The sequence below is a fragment of the Chlorocebus sabaeus genome, chromosome 23 (genome assembly GCF_047675955.1).
Source record: "Chlorocebus sabaeus isolate Y175 chromosome 23, mChlSab1.0.hap1, whole genome shotgun sequence".
Lineage (NCBI taxonomy): Eukaryota > Metazoa > Chordata > Mammalia > Primates > Cercopithecidae > Chlorocebus > Chlorocebus sabaeus.
In genome coordinates this window covers 38,382,159-38,403,198 of record NC_132926.1, presented here as the reverse complement: position 1 = coordinate 38,403,198, position 21,040 = coordinate 38,382,159, and the positions used below count along the sequence as shown (strand labels likewise).

Sequence of the window (21,040 nt, the reverse complement as noted above, 5' to 3'; positions counted from 1 at the left end):
GACGGCATTTTTACTTGCCTACCTTTATCAAGACTCCCACATAGTTTTCACAAGAATAGGCACTGATTTTGCCTTCACATTTCATTGGTTTACTTAACATTTAATTATGTTACACAATTGCTATACTATGTACAATTGGCATAAGTGGATTTGAAAACAAATACTGCATTGGTTGGTAAGTATAGAATCAAATGGAATGCACGGGTGTAATGGAGTCAAGCTTACTAGATGTTGGGAATCAGCATGCTGAGGTATTAGTTAGTACTTGGTTAATAACATCAGTTAGGTGGAAGCTGATCAATCAGACTGCTAACTGAATGTTTTATCAGTTCATATTATTGCAGGTAAATAAAACCAACCCTGTAAACTTAGGCAAAAGGCCGGGCTCAGCGGGTCATGCCTGTAATCCCAGCACTTTGGGAGGCTGAGGTGGGTGGATCATGAGGTCAGGAGTTTGAGACCAGCCTGGCCAACATAGTGAAACCCTGTCTCTACTAAAAATACAAAAATTAGCTGGACGTGGTGGCGGGTGCCTGTAGTCCCAGCTACTCGGGAGGCTGAGGCAGGAGAATTGCTTGAACCCGGGAGGCGGAGGTTGCAGTGAGCCAAGATTGCACCACTGCACTCCAGCCCAGGCGACAGAGTGAAAACAAAACAAAACAAAACAAAAAAACACTTAGGAAAAGAAAGGAGTTTATTGAAAGGATAGGAACTAGGAAAATGCTGGTTATCCTGGAAGCAGGCACTAATGGACAGTCTCAGGGTGTCATCATTGGATAAATTGGTTCCAACTGTTTTTTCATCTTTGTGTCACTCTGATCAAGACTAGAGTCTCCAGGAGAGGGACTCTGATTGGCCTGCAGATTACACATGTTCCTCAACCAAGGGAAAACCAGATGCTACAAAAGACTCTACCAGAAGACTACATGCCCTGGGGATGAGTCATTCCCAAAGACAACCTGAGATGCTGTTACCAGAAAAGGGGACTATGCATGGAAGATCTACGTCTATAAGTGCATTAGTCAGGGTTCTCCAGAAAAGCATAACCAACAGGTTGTAGATAAATATGTAAAAGGATTTTTTATTGATACATAATAAAAGTACACATTTATGGGGTACATGTGATATTTTGATATAGACACATAATGTGTAATGATAAAATCAGGGTAATTAGGATATCCAAAACATCTCTCATTTTTTTGTGTGTGTTAGGAACATTCCAAGTCTTCTAGGAAGAGATGTGCTATAAGGCAGCAGTTCTCAACTTTTTTGGCACCAGGGACCTGTTTTCATGGAAGACAATTTTTCCACATATGGTGGGATGAGGGGACACAGCGATGGTCTCAGGATAAAACTGTTCTACCTCAGATCCTTAGGCATTGTTAGACTCTCATAAGTAGTATCTGGATCCCTCGCATGCATAGTACACAATAGGGTTCCCACTCCTATGAGAATCTAATGTCTCCTCTGATCTGACACGAAGAAGCAGAGCCCAGGCGGTAACACTGGCTCACCCACCGCTCACCTCCTACTGTGCCACCTGGTTGTGCAGCCAATCTTCTTTACTAATCTATGGATTCAAATGCTAAACTCTTCCAGAAACACCCTCACAGACACACCCAGAAATTATTTTTACCAGCTATCTGGGCAGTCCTTAGCCAAGGCAAGTTGACCCATAAAGTTAACCATCACAATAAGTATGTATAGGAAACAGCATTAGCCACAGGGAGATTCAGAGCCCAAGAAGTAAGTACTGATTCTGGTTAGAAGGGGGCAGATGGGGTTCAGAATACAAGGAAAACTTCAGCTGCTGACTGTTGCTTTATGCTTTGACAACTGTTTTCCTGGCAACTCTCAAGGCTGCTACCTTCTGAAACTCTGAGTAAAAAATCATCCACATTGTTCCAGCTCAGATAGGTGTGGAGATCTGGACCCAGGCCCCAGTTTGTTGCTTATTAGTTGTGTGATCTTGGGTTAACCATTACTCCTACAGACCCCAGATTCCCCATACATAAAATGAAATCTCTTTTCAGTATCCCTGTCCTTCATAAATTTGACTATATAATTCAGTAAAGCAGAAATATCTCCATATTGTTTGCTGGAATTATTTTGCACGCTAGTAAAAATTAAAGTGCAAGTTGTATTTTGTTTGATAAATATATAAACATGGTGCTTAACTATAAATTAGAATTTTCAAATATACTGCAATTAAAACATGCGGCCACTTGTTTTCGCATTATATACTAGCTAGCTGGCTACTACAATAATCTACTATCTTAGGTTGCTCTTCTATTTTTTTCATGAAGATACGTGTATCAGAGATTTTAGTGTCTACCATTAACTAATTTTTTTTTTCCTTTCAGATAGAGTCTCACTCTGTAACCCTGGCTGGAGTGCAGTGGCGCAAACTCAGCTCACTGCAACCTCCACCCCCACAGGTTCAAGCAATTCTTCAGCTTCAGCCTCCAAGTAGCTGGGACTACAGGCATGTGCCACCACGCCTGGCTACTTTTTTTGTATTTTTAGTAGAAACAGGATTTCACCACGTTGGCCAGGCTGGTCTCGAACTCCTAACCTCGTGATCAACCTGCCTCAGCTTCCCAAAGTGCTGGGATTAGAGGCGTGAGCCACCCCTGCGCCCAGCCTACCATGAATTTTTTAAAGTTTCCCCCACCCTTGTACCCACATCAACATCTTATTTTCTTGCTTTAAAAAAAAAATTTTTTTTTCAGTGCTGCTGGACTTGGCTTTCCTCCTTTCACTAACTGAGAGACTCTCAAGATATGGTTTCCTTATAAACCATTCTACCATAAGAACATATGCACACATATGTTCCTCGCAGCACTATTGACAATAGCAAAGACATGGAATCAACCTAAATCCTCATCAATGGTAGACTGGACAAAGAACATGTGGTACATATACACCATGGAATACTACACAGCCATGAAAAAGAACAATATCATGTCCTTTGCAGGAACATGAGTGGAGCTAGATGCCATCATCCTTAGCAAACTCATGCAGGGACAGAAAAACAAATACCATGTGTTCTCACTCATAAGTGGGAGCTAAAGATGAGAACACATAGACACTTAGAGGGGAACAACACACACTGGGGCCTATTGGAGGGTGGAGGGTGGGAGGAGGGAGAGGATCAGGAAAAATAACTAATGGGTACTAGGGTTAATAGGTGGATGACAAAATAATCTGTACAACAAACACCCAAGACATGAGTTTACCTATGTAACAAACCTGCACATGGACCCCGGAACTTAAAATAAAAGTTAGAAAAAAAAGAGATATGACTTCCTGGAATGTTATAAGGGCAAGAGTTACCTTGGTTTCTTCCAGAAAATCCCTCTATGGTGACTACTGGGAACCGTGTGCCTACTCAAGGCTTTGGCTTTGTGTGATACCCCCAAAACTTAGACCTTACTCCAGATAAAGGAGGGGGAATCGTCTGAATTAAGGTTATGGTTCTACTACCTGGCAATTTAGGAGATCAAAATTGAAATTAAATTTAGTCATAGACAGAAATATTATTGTACACTTGAGTTTGTAGACTGAGAGTTTTATTTTTGAGGGATCTGAACTGTATTCAGCAGGGGATAGGCAGCTAAGTAAGGCCAGTGACATGCCAAATAGTTGTTTTAAGAAAAGTCACTTTGGCAGCAAGGTGAAAGGTAGATTGAGCGGTGAGAGACTTGAGAAGGAGAGACCAGTCAGGAGGTGACTGTTGAGACAATGGGGTTGTGTTGGAGGGGATGCAGGGAGACGAGCTAACTCACTGATGGCCTGCTCACCCAACCCGGCTCCCTTTCCTTCAGGACACATGGCTAACATGTTTTCACAGCTTTCCTTGCTGGGTGTGGCAGTGTTACTGAAATCAGACCGGAGGAACATGGCCACAGGTGGGGCACGCCATGTGCTGCCTCCCATAGAAGCCTCCCTGTGCCCTCTCTTCCTCAGTCTACATGTGTTGCTGGCAGAGCCTCCATGAGGCTGGGTCCCTGATGACTGCGTGGAGTACATCCAAACAAACACACATGCCTCTAAACAAGTGAGCAAGAAACAAATTTCATCACATTATGATACTGACATTTCCAAGTTCATTTTTTAATGCAGCTAGTGTCATCTTCACTTATATATAATTTCTGAATCTCTCTGGTTAGAGTGGGGCTCAATCCTTTGCATGTACTGTTGGCCCTGCTGTGTACCCATACTTCCTCTATCCAGCCCCCATTATAGGAAACACAGAAAAGTAGAAAGAAGAAAATAAATGTTAAGTATTACCTCACCTGCCAGTGACAGGCACTCCTCTTTATTTTCTCTCACTCTATTTTTTTTCTACGGCAAAAAAAGGCTGTGGGTTCTTTGTTTGTTTGTTTGTTTGTTTGTTTTAGTTGGAGTTTCGCTCTCGTTGCCCAGACTGGAGTGCAGTGGTGTGATCTCGGCTCACTGCAACCTCTGCCTTCTAGTTTCAAGTGATTCTCTTGCCTCAGCCTCCCGAGTAGCTGGGATTACAGGCGCCTGCCACCATGTCTGGCTAATTTTTGTATTTTTAGTAGAGACAGGGTTTCACTATGTTGGCCAAGCTGGTCTCGAACTCCTGACCTTGTGATCCGCCCGCCTTGGCCTCCCAAAGTGCTGGGATTACAGGCGTGAGCCACCATACCCGGCCAGTCTTTTCCTATAACCATTACTAGATACATCCCTAAGTTCAGTTGTAGCATATCTTATATTTCTCATTTAGTGACTTACTTATTCAACATTCATTGAATGCCTAGGTGTCAGTCAGTGACTCAATGGTAGGAATGAAAAGATGAACATGGCATAGTTCCTGCCCTCAAGGAAACTCCAACCTCATGGAGGAGAGAGACACTTAAGCAAATAATGGCAAAATATGTCAGCAGAGTGACAGAGAAAGGAGTTAATGAAGCTAGAAGGAAGGGTTTCTAACACTTTTTTTTAAAAAAAAAAACGAACATTTATTCTTTACTATTTGCCAGGAACTCTTCTAATAGCCTTGCAGATATAAATTCATTTAATCCTCCTGGCAATTCCAGGAGAGACATCTCACAGCATCTCAACGTTGGAGGTGAGAAAACAATATCACAGAGAGGTTAAGTAACTTGCCCCTTGTTCAACATCTCACAGCTACTTAGTATGGAAGGAGATTCAGCAGTGTGTGTGTGTGTGTGTGTGTGTGTGTGTGTGTGTCTCCCCAGAGTTGCCTTCCTAGAAGCCTCTCAAGGAAGGGAAGAGTAAGTGTGAAAAAGAATGAGTGACTAGTGAGAAACTATGAGTGGGATAATGGTTACCTAGTAAAGCCAAGATGGAACATGTGGCCCAGGTCTTTTGATCTTATCAGGTTATACTGGGCTCCAGGCATTGAATCTTAACGTGAGGATATGTTAGGCTCATTTGAGGAAGTCAGATGACTAAACAAGATAATAAAGCTTTAAAGGAGCCTGGCTGAGCTTACAAATTGTGCATAGAAGAAAAACTGTTCATCAGGTGTGTGATGTTTGAAATCATAGTGATCCCACTGGCTAGTAAATGCGAATCAAGTGGTATTCTAGAATATGAGAGCTTTGTAACCCTTTCTCCCTGTGGCTGGCCAAAATTAAACAAGCAGTTAGAAGAGAGAGAAAGACTACTTTTCTCTACAATGATGACAGCTCAAAGTGCTGTCACATCCAGAGAAGGAGGACATGCATTTTCGCTGACCCAAAGACTAAGTGTTATCAAAGAAATAAGGTACCTGTGATGATGGGTTAGGGGAAGTGGTGCTACTGGAGAGAGGGCGAATTTTCAACACAGACCTGTGAACAAGTCTGGCTGGAATCCACCCTTAAATCAGCTGTAAGGCAGCCTTTCAACCTTGCTGTCTTCATCTAAAGGGTATAGAAACAACCATCTGAGTCCTCCCTGTCAAGGGTGCTCTCTCACATGCCTGACGTACTTTTGCCCCTTCTATAGGACACCATGAACAGACCTGCTCTTCTTTCTGCCCCAGGAATTCTTTTATAGCATCCCAGGATTGTTCTTTTCCCGACAGAGATAATGGTTTTACATCAATGATTCAATGACTGTGGTAGACAGAATAATGACCCTCCAAACACACTCACTTCCTAATCCCAGGAACCTGTGAACATGTCCCCTTACATGGCAAAAGGGACTTGCCTAACAGATTAAGTGAAGGATCTTGAGATCAGGATGCCATCTAGATTATTTATGTAAGCTCAGTGTAACTACAAAGGTACTTAAGAGTTGGAGAGGCAGAAGAGAGAGGCAAAGGGAGATTTGATGACAGAAGAGAAGGTGATGCAATTTGAGGAGGGCTCAACTTGCTAGTGCTGGCTCTGAAGGTGGAGGAAGAGGACCGCAAGCCCCAGAATGCAAGGGTTTCAGATGCTGGAAAAGATAGATTCTTCCCTAGAGCATCCAGAAAGGATTGCAGCCCTGCTGACACCAAGGTTTTAGCCCAGTGAGACCCATGCCAGACTTCTGATCTCCAGAACTGTAAGATAATAAATCTGTTTTGTTTTAAGCAATGTAATTTGTGGTCAGTTTTTACAGTATCCATAGAAAATAAATACAATTACCTTTGCCATTTTCTGTCTTTATGAGGGCAAGCGATTCAGAAATCCACAGCTCAAATAAATCTGCTTGTCCTGTCTTGTATCTTCTTAGCCCCATCAAATTTCCTCATTTATCTTGACCTGTGTCAGCCCACATGCGTTGTGACTCTGGCTTTCAAGTCTGCTTTTGAAAAGTGCTTGCTTTCTGTGCCTGGGGAGACATTCTTCCTATACCTGGAATGAAGCCCCCAAGCCTATGTCATGATTTGATTTTGCATCAGTGGGTACATTACATATTTTGAAAGGAGAAGTGGACTTGGGAAAGATTTGGCCTTTATGATTTTGTTAGAGGACTAACAAAATCTCACTCACTCTTCACTTCTTTTGGAAACTCTTATTTTTAAACATTTTACTGTTTACTGTAGATCCTACCTTGAAACTGGCATTGTATCTGCCCTAGTTTGGGGAGAGCGGCCAGAAGATTGAATGGACTGTTAAAATCTGCAGAACTTTAGAGTACAAAGAAACTGTAAGAAGCCATAGTCACCCAGTTAGGATGGCTCAGCAGGAATCTGGAAGGCAATCTTGGGTTCCTCATTTAAGCAATGTTGGTGTAAAGTTATTGTTACTCCAAAATTAATCAAGGTTACAGACTCAAGGTTTATTAAGCAAAGTCACCTGTTAATGCAATCTACACTCTTACAAGTTTTCCTTTAGTTCAGTGTTTCCCATAGAGTGGGATGCATACATGTCCCGCCTGCTGGTATTTGATGTGATTTAAAGTGGTTCATGGACAGAGTATTTGATAACATTGAATTATGGAGGGTGAGTGTTATTCCTCTATGATTTCTCATTCAATCCCTCTTTGTGCAATCAAGGTTAAATTCTTTGGTATGATATTAACACTTTCTAACCTGAGCCAATCTGCCTTTTACAATAGGGAGAGCAGGCCGTCATCAGAATATTTTTAACAGCTTCATTGAGGTATAATTGACATAAACCAAGCTGCATGTGTTGAAAGTATACAATTTGAAAAGTTTGACCTATGCAGATACCCAAAAAACCACTTCCATAATCAAGATAATAACTACTTCTCTCACCCCAAAAGCATTCCTGTGACCCATTGCGATCTCTTCTTCCCACTCTTCTGCTCAATCCCATCCCCAGGCAACTACTGTCCTTCTTTCTGTCACTATAGTATGGTGAACTCTTTTTGGGAGGGTCTGGCTACTTTCACCTAACATATTTATTTTGAGATTCATCCAAATGTGTGTGTATATACAGGCAGTTTTCCATTATATAAATAGATCACAATTTGCTTTTCCATTCACCTGTTGATGGACATTTGGGTTGTTTCCAGCTTTTGCCAATTGCAAATAAAGCTACTGTGAATGCTCATGATCATGTTTTTGTAAGGACATATGCTTTCATTGTTCTTGGGCCCATATCCAGGAGTGGAATGGCTGAATCATATGGTAGTGTATGTTTATCTTTAAAGAAATTGCCAAACCATTTTTCAAAGCGGTTGTACCATTTTACATTCATACCAGAAGAGTATGAGGGTGCCAGTTCTTTCATATCCTCCTCAGCACCTATAGTCAATCTTCTTAATTTTAGCCATTCTAATAGGTTTATAGTCACTTATTGTGGTTTCAAATTGCATTTCCCAATGACTAATGATACTAAGCATCTTTTTTTTTTATTTTTATTTTTTTGGTGTATTTTTAATAGAGACGGGATTTCACCATGTTAGCCAGGATGGTCTCCATCTCCTGACCTTGCGATCCGCCCGCCTCAGCCTCCCAAAGTGCTGGGATTACAGGCGTGAGCCACTGCGCCCAGCCTACTAAGCATCTTTTATCGCTCAATTTGACATCTGTTTCTCTTTGGTGAAGTATTTGTTAAAATCTTTTGCTAATTTTTAAAATTAGGTTTGTCTTATTGAGTTTTGAGAGTTCTTTACCTATATTTGATGTAAGTACTTTATTATATATCCAATTATCAAATGTTTTCTCCAAGTCCGTTGTTTATCTTTTCATGCTCTTAACAATGTTTTTTGAGAGCAACATTTTAATATTTTGACAAAGTACAATTTTTCAATTGTGTTTATGTATTGTGATTTTGTGTCTTATCTAAGAAATCATTGCCTAACTCAAGACCACAGAGATTTTCCTCTATGTTTTTGTTCTAGAAGTTGTATAATGTTAGGCTTTAAATTTAGGCCTATGATCTACTTTCAGTTAAATTTTGTTTATGCTGTGATGTACAGATTGACATTAACTCTCTCTCTTTTTTGCATACATCAAATTGACCCAGAACATTTATTGAAAAGATTACTTTTTCCACTGAATCATCTTTACACCTTTGTCAAAAACACATTGTCCATATATATGTGGGTCTACTTTCGGACTCTATTCTATTCTAATGATGTATGTGTCTATCTTTATGCCAATATCACACTGTCTTTGTTACTATAACATTATAATAAATGTTGATATCAGGTAGTATTAATCTCCAACTTTGTTCTTTTTAAAAGTTATTTTGGCTATGTTAGAGCTCCTTTTCACTTCGCTATAAATTTTAGAATCAGCCTGTCAGTTTCAATAAAAAGACATGCTAAGATTTTGTTTGAATTGCATTGATTTCATAAATCATTTGATAGATAATTGACTTCTTAATATTTAGTCTTCTGACCCATGAGTACCCTATCTCTCTAAATTTGTTTATGTCATCTTCAATTCCTCTCAACAATGTTTTGTAGTTTTTATTGTACATACCTTTCACATTTAGCCATATTTACTCCCAAGTACACAACATTTTTGAAGCTATTGTAAATGCTTTTGTTTTTAAATTTCAATTCTGATTAGTTGTTACTAATATTTATAAATACAAATGATTTTAGATGTTGATCTTGTATCCCGTAACCCTTTAAACTCAATTATTGGTTCTAGAAGGTTTTTTATAGATTCTATTACATTTCCTACATAGATGATCATGTTGTCTGCAAATAAAGGCTGCTTTATTTCTTTCTTTTCATCCTGGATGCCTTTTGTTTTCCTTCTCACTTATTTTACAGGCTATCACCTGTTGCGGGAAGTCAGGGACCCCGAACAGAGGGACCAGCTGAAGCCATGGCAGAAGAACATAAATTGTGAAGATTTCATGGACATTTATTAGTTCCCCAAATTAAGACTTTTATAATTTCTTACACTTGTCTTTACTGCAGTCTCTGAACATAAATTGTGAAGACACTTATCGCTTCCCCAATCAATACCTTTGTGATTTCCTATGCCTGTCTTTACTTTAATCTCTTAATCCCATCATCTTCGTAAGCTGAGGAGGATGTATGTTGCCTCAGGACCCTGTGATGATTGTGTTAACTGCACAAATTGTTTATAGAGCATGTGCGCTTAAACAATATGAAATCTGGGCACCTTGAAAAAAGAACAGGATAACAGCAATGTTCAGGGAACAAGGGAGATAACCTTAAACTCTGACTGCCGCTGAGCCGGGTGGAACAGAGCCATATTTCTCTTCTTTCAAAAGCAAATAGGAGAAATATCACTGAATTCTTTTTCTCAGCAAGGACCATGCCTGAGAAAGAGAATGGCCCCTGAGGGTAGGCCTCTGAAATGGCCGCTTTGGGGGCGACTGTCTTTTATGGTTGAAGGCGAAGGGATGAAATAAGCCCTGGTCTCCTGTAGCGCTCCCAGGCTTATTAGGACGAGGAAATTCCCGCCTAATAAATTTTGGTCAGACCGGTTATCTGCTCTCAAACCCTGTCTCCTGATAAGATGTTATCAATGACAATGTGTGCCTGAAACCTCATTTGCAATTTTAATCTTGCCCCGTCCTGTGGTCCTGTGATCTCACCCTGCCTCCATTTGCCTTGTGATATTTTATTACCTTATGAAGCATGTGATCTCTGTGACCCACACCCTATTCGTACACTCTCTCCGCTTTTGAAAATCGCTAATAAAAACTTGCTGTTTTTACGGCTCAGGGAGCATCATGGAACTTGCTGACATGTGATGTCTCCCCCAGACACCCAACTTTAAAATCTCTCTCTTTTGTACTCTTTCCTTTTATTTCTCAGACCAGCTGATGCTTAGGAAAATAGAACTCACATTGAATATTGGGGGTGGGGTTTCCCCCGTAATCACCACCAGTACTGTGTTGAATAGAAGTAGAACGAGCAGACATCCTTTACTTTGTACCTGATCTAAGTGGAAAGCATTAGGCCTTGACCATTGTTTGCTGTTATCTTTACAGTTTAGACATCTTTAATCACATTGAGGAAGTTCCCTCATATCCTTAGTTTGCTGAGATTATTATTTTGTTAGGAAGGAATGTGGGTCTTAGTAAATGCTTTATTTGCATCTATTGAGATGTTCATATGGTTTTTCGTTTTTAGTTTGTTAATATGGTGAATTAGACTGATTTTCAAATGTTAAACAAAATTTTAAATCTTGGGATATATCCCACTTGGTAACGATGTATTATTGTTTCTACATCTTGTTGGATTTGATTTGCTAAAATTTTATTTAAACATTTTGCCCCTATGTTCTTGAGGATTTGTAGTCTATAGTTTTCTTTTCTTGTAATGTGTTTGGTTTCGGTATCACTGTAATGTTGCTCTCAGATAATGAGTTGTTAAGTATCCTTTCCTATTTAATTTCTGAAAGAGTGTTTGCAGAATTGGTATTATTTCCTCCCTAACTATTTGGTAGTGAAGTGGCATTGTTCGTTTGGGGTAATACCTGAGGTTTGTTGCCCCATGTGAAGGAAATAAAGGACACACATGGAGTGAGGTTAAGAGTGGAGGTTAAGAGTGGAGGTTTAAAGAAAGAAAGAGAAAGAGAAAGGAGAACACCTCTCTTTCCTGCAAGAGAGAGGGGCGCCCGAGTGGGATTTCTCATCCTTTGATGAAATGCACGGGGTCTTATAGACTGGCTTGAGGAGGTGGTGTCTGATTTACATAGTGCCCAAAGATTGGTTGGACTAGGTGTGATATTTACATGGCACAGCAAAGAAACTGGCCATCCCACCCTAATCTTTTATTATGGAAATTGTTTTTACCTGGCCATTGGCCATGTTTTCTACTCCTTACTGTACATGTGGTTGACAAAGAGAAGGGAAGACGGAGCCTCAGTGTTGGATACACCTAACCCCCGGTAGCCTTTTCCTGTTGTTACAGCTGCTGGCATTCACCCATGCAAACTTCCAGCTTGCTTATCTATGTTTGCAGCTCGATTTTACAGGCTGCTTTTTGTTAGAAAAGAAATGATTTGGGAGGTGTTTTTTATTTTAAAGGAAACCTTACCAAGGACTTCCTTACCCTCACTATCTACCTAAATAATTTCTTATTAACTCCTACATTATTAGCATTCACCAGTAAAACCATTGGAGCCTGGGGTTTTGTTTGTGAGAAGATTTATGATCATAAATTCAATTTCTTTAATAGGTATTAAAGTATACAGGTTATCTACTTCTTCTTGAGTGAACTTTGATAGTTCGTATCTTTCAAGGAGTTAGTCTATTTCATCTAAGTTATCAAATGTATTGGCATAAAGTTTATAATGTTCACTCCTTTAAAAAAATCTATAGAATAGGCGGTGATGTCACCTCTCTCATTCTGGATGTTGGTAGTTTGTGTCTTTTCTGCTTTTTTTTCTGATCATTTTAGCTAGAGGGCTAAAAATTACTATATTGATCTTCTCCAAGAACCACCTTTTAGTTTCATAGATTTTTCTCTATTTTTCTTCTACTTTCTATTTCAGTAATTTCTGCTCTAACCTTTAGTTTTTCAGCTTATTTTAGGTTTTATTTGCTTTTTTTTCCCTAGTACCTTGAGATGGAATCAATGTCATTGATACTAGACCTTATTTCTTTCCTAACATAGATATTTAGTGCTCAAAATTTCCTGTAAGTACTGCTTATGTGCTATTCCACATATTTTGTATTTGTGTACATGATATGTTGTATTTTCAATTTCATGCAGCTTAAGATACTTTCTAATTTCCATTTTGATTTTTCTTTGGACTCATGGGCTATTTAGAAATGTGTTATTTAGTTTCCAAATATTTGGGGGATTTTTCAGAGATTTCTCTGTTACTGATTTGTATTTTAATTTCATTGTGGTCAGAGAGTTATTTTGTATGACTTGCATCCTTTCAAATTTGTTGATACTTATATATTTAGAATATGGTCTACTTTGGTAAGTGTACCATGTATACTTAAGAAAAACTTGTATTATGCTGATTTTGGATAAAGTGCTCTATAATTGTCAATTAGATAAAGTTGGTTGATAATGTTCAAATGAGTCCTTAGTGATTTTCTGTCTACTCATTCTATCAATTAATGAGGAAGAGGTTTTGAAACCTCTGAATATAGACATATGTGGATATGTGTACTTCTTCTTTGCTTCATTTGAACTTTGTTACTAGATGTATAAACACTTAAAAGTGTTACATCCTTTTGATGAATTGACCTCTTTAAATTATTAATAGAATTACGTGCAATACTTTTGTTTATTCTGAAATCTATTTTGATATTACTATAGCTACCAGCTTTCCTTTGACTATGGTTAACATAGTACATTTTAATATCCTTTTACTTTTAACTTATTTGTATCTTTATAATTAAAGTCCTTTCCTGTAGGCAGCATATATTTAGACCATTTACATTTAATGTAATTATTGATGTGGTTAGGTTTACATCTGTTGTCTTGCTGTTCATTTTCTATTTGTGTTATCTGTTCTTTCTTTCCATTTTTCTCTTTCTCTTCCTTCTTTTGGATTTTTAAAATAATTTAATTGATCTTTGTTGGTTTATTAGCCATATTCTTGACTTTGTTATTTTAGTGTTTGCTTTATGATTTATAATATACATCTTTAACTTATCACATTCTAACTTCAAATAACATTATACTAGTTCACCAATAATAGTACACTTCCATTTCTTCCCTTGCTACTGTTGCCTTACATAGATATACATTATAAACCCAATACCACATTGTTATTTTTGTTTAATCAGTCAGTTATATTTTAAAGAAAGTGAAATAGTAAAAAAACAAAAAAAATCAGATATTTACCAAATCCAATGCTCCTCATTCCTTTCAGTAAAGCCACATTTCTACATTTCCAGAAGTTTTTCTTCTTCTTGAAGACTTTCCAGTAATATTTCTTGTAGGGCAAGTGATGAATACTTTTAGCTTTTGTATGTCTGGAAAAGTCTTTATGTCACCTTCATTTTTGAGGGTTATTTTTCCTTGATACAGGTTTCTAGGTTGTAGTCCCTTTAATACTTTAAAGAGGATGCTCCACTGTCTTCTTTCTTGCATTGCTTGCAATGAGAAATATGTTGACATCCTTATCCTTGTTGCTTTCTATGTATTATGTCTTTCTTTTTCCTTTGGCTTCTTTTAAGATTTTCTTTTTAACACTGGTTTTCGGAAATTTTATTCTGGTATGCCCTAGCATAGTTTCATTGAGCTTGTGAGATCTATAATTTTACGATTTGTATTAAATTTGGAAAATTTAAGGCCATTATTTCTTCAAATATTCTTTTCTATCCTCTCTCCATCTCATCTCCTTTATGGCCTCCAAATACACATTTTATTATGCTGCTTAAAATTGTCCTATAGCTATTAGATTTTTTTAATTAAAAATTATCGGTACTGTTTTATTTTATATTATTTCTATTGCTATGTCTTAATGTCTATGAATCTTTTCTTATGCAATGTCTAATTTGTCATTAATCTGGTTAGTATGTTTTTTACTTTAAATAGTGTATTTTTCAGTTCTAGAAGTTTGAATTTGCTCTTTTTAAAACTATCTGGTCAGCTCTGGTGGCTCATGCCTGTAATCCCAGCACTTAGGAAGGCTGAGGAGGGTGAATCACCTGAGGTCATGAGTTCAAGACCAGCCTGGCCAACATGGTGAAACCCCGTCTCTACTAAAAATGCAACAATTAGCTGGGTGTGGTGGTGCATGCCTGTAATCCCAGCTACTTGGGAGGCTGAGGCAGGAGAGGCAGGAGAATCACTTGAACCTGGGAGGTGAAGGTTACAGTGAGCCGAGATTGTGTCACCTAACTCCAGCCTGGGCAACAGAGCAAGACTCTGTCTCTGTCTCTCTTTCTCTTTTTCTTGCTCTCTCTCTCTCTATATATATATACACACACACATATATATACACATACATATACACATATGTATATACACATTTATTTTTGACTTTACCTGACATCTTTAAAAATGGGATATAGTTGTCAAAACAGTTAGTGTCCTTGCCTGCTAATTCTAATACCTATGCAACTAACCTTCCATTTATGATTGATACTCATTTTCAATTTTTAATATGTAATATCATTTTCTTTTTAAAATAAGTCAATTGAAGTCTAAACAGTTGAGTCAATTTTAAGAAAAATATTTAGTAAATAATAGTAAAGATGGTAAACAGCTATGACAAATAATATGACAGTGATAAGCAAATGATGGAAATTTGAGGAAATAATGCTTAAGCTTATTTGTAAGGTATAGGTAATGCTAGGTATTAGAATCTATTCATCGGGACTTGGCTAAGGCATCTTGGCCCCTGAAATTTATCAAGCTCAAGTCCATTAGTCCTTATGGATGGTGCTGAGGATCACAGTATTTCTTGAGTTACAAGATACTCAGATTTCATGGAGCCTCCTAGGATAAAAGAAGAGATTTTGCAGTGGCTGGCTAATATAGCCTGTTTCTAAAAATATGATGTTTACTCCATTGACCTCTCACAGTGTATGGGAGGTAATGTGTTTTGTTGAGGGCAGGGGAGGTTGGTGTGGAACTTGGGAGACGTACAATGCTGAACTAAGAAGAGATTTGTTTGTTTTTCCTCTGTAGTCTCGCTAAAAAGTGAAAGGTGGGAGACATCACCTAATCCGTCTCTTCTGTGGCTATTTGTCTATAAAAGGTGAATGAAATCTCTCAAGTTATTGCTAGCCTGCCTAGTATTTCCTATAGATATCTTGGCACTAGTAACATTCTTCATTTTCCTCAAGGGGTGGGACTAGAAGACCTATACTCTATGAGGATGATAAATACTTCCATGTTAAGTTTAGTTGTGAGGCTTGACTGTAAATTATATAACACAAGCTAACAATATCTATTTCCTTTTCTGTACCCCACCAAAAAATAATATACTACAAATTAAACCATAGACTGCTGAACTGTCTTGCTCATCCGTGCATCCCTGGCAGCTAATTAAGTGCCTGGGGCAGAGCAGGTGTTCCTTAAATATATGGTAGAAGGGAAGCAAGGAAAGGAGAAAGAAAGGAAGAGGGAAGAAGGAAAAGAAGAATGGGGGAAGGAATATAGTCCAAGTGGCAACTGAGCCTCCCAAGTGGAACGTGAGCTCCATAAGAACAGTGACTTATGTGTTCCCCATCACTGAGCTCACTGACTGGCATACTGTGAGCACTTTATTCATATTTGTCAGATACATGTGTGAATGAGAACAGACATAGTCCATGCTTTCTCTGTCTAATGAGAACAATAAAGGTATTCATATATGGTTATAGTTACTGTGGTGATAAGTGTTTTCAAGGCAAAACTATAACAACAGAAAAAAAGAGAATATGGTGCAACTAACCCAGCCTTTGGTTGTAAGGTAGAATTTCTCCAAGAAATGACTACTGATTGGGCTGAGACCTGAAGGATGATAAAATTTGGCCAGGAAAAGAGTTGGGGGAATCAGAGTAAATACTTACCTCTATCCCAGGGTTCTTTGGATTTTGACCAATTTATTCAATTATAGAGATTCTATAAAACTCAATATTGCCAAATCCAATGTAATTTATTTTTATCTCATTTTGGGAGAGCAATCACCACTGTATCATCTAGCCAAATAATACGTATTTATAGCTGTGTCATTTCTGTACTTATCAGCCATGTTACTCAAAAGGAAGGGTCACATCTCCATCAAACTTGATAGGGGAAAAAACACTTTTGTAGGCATTTTTCCCATTAGAGAAAATGATAGAGTCAGGTTTTCTTCTGACCTTCAGCACTGCCTGGTGTCCTAAAGTCCTTCCACACCAGAAGTGTTTGACCCACAAAACACTGGTCATCTCCAAGGAGAAGAACCAAGGAGTCATGGAGGACCCAACAGTGCCTCCATAGTGTTAGAGGGAAGTAGAGGAAGTAGACAAAGGCACAGATAACTGAATGAGCTCAGCAAGGTGGAAGGAAGTCACAGGATGAATGTCATCATTGTCACCCAAAATTTTTACTGACAACTCATGCAAGGCCTGACACGATTTGGTCGCTGTCTACATTTCTAAATTCACCATCCCCATTTTCTCTCACCCCTACTCCATACCATCCTTATATCTTGGCTAATCACCTTACAGCTATTTTAGCCTCCTTACTGTGCCTCAAACAGGCTGAGTAGCTCTTGCTTTGGAGCTTTTGTGTTTTGGCATGCTCTTTCCCTGATTATCACATAACCAGCTTCTTTTTAACCTTCAGTGCAGGATCAACTATTGCCTGTTCAGAAAGGCCCTCCCTGAATATTCAAGGAAATGATTTATTTTACTAATTTACTTCTCTGTCTGTCTCTAGAATATAAGCCCCATGAGGGCAGGAACTATCACCTATGCTATTCTTAACTATAACCTCAGGGTTAGCACAATACTTTACATATAGTAGGTGCTCAATAGTTTTAAATGAGTGAACTAAAATCAGACATAACATTTGGTTGTAGTCAAATTTATAAGCTAAATAATTCTGATTAAAAAAAGTGGTGGAGCTATTTGGTTTGATATGACATATAAAAAGAAACAGTTGATTGATTTTTAACTTTTTAGTTTGATGACAGGCCTCACCAAATAACACCAAGATCGTATGCTTTCATTTAAATGATGTATATCAGCATTTGCTGGCACTATTGCTGTCACAGACATGGCAAATAAACCAGCTGTGACCCCTAAGAGACTGTCTGCTCTAGTTGATGAAAACAAAAATTGCTGTTTTGGCTCGATCTGGAGGCTAGGTATATAGAGAAAACCTAAATTTATTTCTAGCCTTGATATAAACTCATCTGTTTGCCATTTGCCTGGTACAATAGAAAGTACCATTCTCACAGACAGCCTGCCTGTAATGATTTCTAATACTTGCTGCTCCCGATGTTGTCAGAACTATGTCCCTAACACAATATGCAAACACTAACTTTTGCAGATGTCAATAATTATGCAGGTTTATCAGTCTAGAAGGTCAGCATGTATTATAGAGGAGACAGTTTAGGCTGATTAGAAAGCTCGAACACTGATAACAACTTGAACATCTCTTATTGTTTAAAACAAACAAAAAGCCCAGCAGTTCTTTCCTATGATTTATTCCTTGAGGATGCTGTGAGAAAGATGATTGCATCAGATTGTCCAGATCACAGGCTGATGGCATCAAGCTCTTGCTACTCGCACTTGTATCCTTCATCAGGAAGCACAAAGAAACACAAAGACTGTGTGGCAAGGCAGGAAAGGCAGAGAAAAGAAAGAGGCTGCCTCTGAGGTCCAAGAATTATTAGTAAGGCCAAGGCGGGGAGGGTTGTGGAGGCAGAGAATCTGGGTTTGAATCCAGGGCTTATCACTCACTGGCTGTAGGATCCAAGATAGATTATCTAATCCCTCCCAGGCTTAATTTTCTGTTTGTAAAATAAGAAAAATAACGTTTTCCTTCTAGGTTGTTGTGAGGATTAAATAGCATAATAAATACATAGTCCTTTTAAATTAAAAATTACTATGGAAATACCAGGTATTAATTATATTCATAGATACTCCTCCCTCCCCATTTTTAATAGATTTTGGAAAACTAGTAGAAATGTCTGGGCATCAAAAGCCCTGTGGTCTTTTGAAGCATCCTGAATGTTGGAAAGACAATGAATATGTAGTGGGAAAAATTCAGGCACGAACAACCTGGGTCTGAATTCTGCCTTCATCACTTCCTGTGTGACACTGGGCATGTTCCTAGACTTCTCTTTACCTTTTTCCTCATCAATAAAATAGGAATCCTAAGAGTAGTTCCCTTAAGGGTCATTGCAAAATTAAATGAGATAAATGAGTTATGCTTCATAATTAGCGGGATTATCTACGGAATGAAATTGCTGACTAGCCTTTAAGGTGATGTATTCTAATTCCGTAGATCAGGAACAGTGCATGGACACCTTCATTTTCAGAAGTTCTAAGTAACTCTGATACATACATATCTGTGGTTGAGACCTGTTGTTGCCATGAAGCAAAATGTCACCATGCTTTCTTGTTGTTTATAGAACAGGTCCATAAAGACCTTACTCATGGCTAAGAGATTTTTCTTCTTGACCTTCTCAGGTCTCAGTTTTCGTGTCATTACATGGGCATAATAAGGTCAAACCTTGCAGAGTGCCTATAAAGAACAGTGTTTATGAGTTTAGACTCTGCAGTAAGACTATATGACATGAAAGGAACTCTCATCATACCATGGAAAGGGTAGATATCAATAAAGTTCGTTTCCTTTTCTTCCCCTGATGTGTATTCATATGTCTGGTCTAGTGGGTGAAGGAGCCTAGCCTCCTGCCCACCTTCCGTATCCCCATCTCCGCATGGTTTCATTGTTCCTTCCTCACGATATGTGCCACGACTCTTAAGAAATAATAAAAAATGATTCGATTTCTTTGTGGAAAACTGCTTCTGAAAAAAGTCAATGTTAGCGCCAGTGAAGAAAAGGAAGAGAAAGTAAAAGGGGTATGAAAAAGCGTTCTTAGCCAGAGAAAACTAGTTTAGTACAGAATCACTAACGATCTGAAATCATCTGAATTTTATGGAGGAAATTGTGTGTTCACAAGTACAGATATTCCCATAAGATTTGGGATAATTTCTAGTAAAATCTAAGAGCTGTCTATATTATGGAAATCAATGGTTGGGCCCCTCACTCCCCACGGCCATATCAAACCTACAACTAATTGGGCCTGCCAGCCACAATCACCCAATCTGTGTTACCACCAGACAGAAACTCACTTTTTGCCTTTGTGAAGTGGGTTATTCTGTGTCGTCTGCCATCTGTGTGGTCTTTGCAGTCTCCCATATGTTGAACACAAGAATGAAAGCCTGGCTCACTGCCCTTTTTCAGCAGGGATAACACAACCATGTGCTTACTGAGTGTGTAATTGAACAATCAGCTCAGACCCCCTTTTCTTTAGAACCTCAGGCAGAGATTAAATTTTCACCTGCGATCAGCTTCATGTCTCTTCCCTTGAGGACTGGGGTGGCAGATTTTCCTCCCCTCCCTGTGAATTGTGCTGGGTCCATTATTAAATTTTTTTTTGCCGCTGAATGAGGAAATCCAGGAGACATGAGGTAATTTCAAAAGTACATATTTCTTTCTTTCTCTCTTTTTTTTTTTTTTTTGGTAAGGCCTATGGGGAAAGGACACAACTAGATTATTTTAGGACTTTATTTTATGAAAAGAAAATTAGTGGTCTCTGGGAAATTATACATATTTGAAAAAATTCAAGTTACAGTAATTCAAGTAATTAAGAAGTTAGTTTTGACAACAGTGAAAATATCAGCTGAGCCCTTAAGGATCCAGGGTTCATCATAGGGGGTGAGAAGAAGAGGAATAGCAATTTAGGCGCAAGATACATGGAGCAACTTGTCCCTGTAAGATATGGCTGCTGTGTGTCCCATCTTGCAGAAGCAGAAGCAGATTTTCTGCAAGGTTATTGTGGTTCACTTGCAACTCCTCCTGCCCCTTACAACACAGCAGTACGAACTGTGTTGCTCCATTGAGGATTTTAAGATTGAGCTTGGGGTGGCAGTTTCTTATGACTATGCTCAAGGCACTGAGGGCATCACTTTACCTCCAAAATTCAATTAAGCCTCCTAATATCTTCATGGGAGGGCATTATTGTTACCCAATTCTAAAGCAGGAAAAATGGAACTTAGGGATGTGAAATAACATGTTCTCTGTGGACAGCTTGGAAGCAGTGGAGCTGGAATTCAAATCAGGCCTGATAGGTGTCAGAGTCTGTGCTCTTTAGCATTATGCTGTGAGGCTTCGGCTAAAGACCGTCCTCCTTTTGCTTACCAGGAAGCTTCAGCCTGAGCACTCCCTCTCACCGAAAGTAAATATCTGTGAAAATTTCAGATAACTCTCCTTCTTCTCTTCTGTACCACCCTACATTTGTCTTTATTTCCACAAGATCCATGTTTATTTAGATTTCTAATATTCTTTTTGGGGCTTTATCTTACCTAGTTTAACACTTCACCAGATATACTCATCCATCTGTCCATCCATCCATCCATCCATCCATCCACCCACCCACCCACCCACCCATCTATCCATTTATCTATCCATCCATCTACTTTTTATTCCTTCAACATCCCTTGATGAATATATATTGACTAACCAGACATGGTGGCTCACACCTGTAATCCAAGTG

The 21,040-nt window shown here is 38.7% G+C and overlaps 1 pseudogene; it reads right to left on the bottom strand.

Annotated features, from left to right (window-relative positions):
• LOC119627926 (TNF receptor-associated factor 4 pseudogene) overlaps nucleotides 1-20,806 on the bottom strand; it is a 45,023-nt pseudogene extending 24,217 nt beyond the window's left edge.
• Nucleotides 20,807-21,040: the final 234 nt, after the last annotated feature.